Below are 1,270 nucleotides of genomic sequence, written 5' to 3' on the forward strand. Positions count from 1 at the left end.
AGGCTCCAGGAATTGATGGACTACAAATGGAAATCTTTCAACCAACTGATACAGCACTGGGAACAATTACTCATCTAGGCCAAGAAATTTGAAAAACAGCTACTTGGTCAACTGATTGGAAAAGATCCAAATAAAAGTGGCCTATTTGTATTAAAGAACACTTAATTGTGCTCAAAAGGGACCTGTACACAGACCAAGAGACAATCATTTGAATAGAGCAAAGTGATACTGGGTGGTTTAAAACCAACAAGGATGTGTGCCAAGGTTTTATCTTTTCACCATACTTATTCAGTCTGTAAAGTGAGAAAATAATTTGAGAAAGTGGATTATATGAAGAAGAAAGTGGCATCAGGATTGGAGAAAGACTAATTATCAACCTGCAATATGCAGTTGACACAACCTTGTTTGTTGGAAGTAAAGAGGAATTAAAATACTGAAAATTTGTCAGGAGAAATCAGCCCAAGAGAAGGCCATCATGCTTGATAAAGTGGAGGATCATGGGAAATGAGTAGCCCCCCCCCCCCTACCCCCAAGAGATGGATTGCACAGTAGCAGCACAAAGGGGCTCAAACAGCAATAACTGTGAAGGTTAGTGCAAGACCAGGTAATGGGTCATTCTGTTGTGCACAGGGTCACTATGAATCAGAACAGACTTGATGGAACCTGATAATAACATCGGATTGCTGCCAGTCAGAATCAACTTGGCAGCAACGAGTTTTGTTTTTATTTTTTATTTTACTTTTTCATTTTCTTAATTGTGTCTATTGCATTGAAATTTAGGAAGTTCAATTTATCGATTTTCTCATGTGGTTCTTTCATTTTTTTCTTCTATATAATAAATTTTAGCTTACCTAGGGTCAGAAATAGTTTCCCCTGTATTTTCTTGTAGGAGGTTTGTGGTATTAACATGAGTTTAGCTCTATGATCTTTTTTGAGTCGAGTTTTGTGTAGCCTATGGGGGAAATTTTGAGGACCCTTTCTTTTATACATATATCTAGATATTCAAGCTAGATTTACTAATAAAAAATTTTTTTTCTTTCTTTCTTTCTCTCTCTCTGTTTCTTTCTTTCTTTTTAACCTTGGAAACTCGGTCAACAGTCTATTGGCCATGTAAGTGTGGGTCTGTTTCTGGACTTTCAACATCGTATGTTATCACTGTGACACTGTTCAGCTAGTGTAAATCCTCCAATTTAGTTTTTCTTTTAAAAAAATATTTGGCTATTCTAGGTCTTTTGCCTTGACAACAGTTTTATAAGGCTTCAATTCTGGG

Source organism: Chrysochloris asiatica, unplaced genomic scaffold, assembly GCF_000296735.1.
Source record: "Chrysochloris asiatica unplaced genomic scaffold, ChrAsi1.0 scaffold00299, whole genome shotgun sequence".
Classification (NCBI taxonomy): Eukaryota; Metazoa; Chordata; class Mammalia; order Afrosoricida; family Chrysochloridae; genus Chrysochloris; species Chrysochloris asiatica.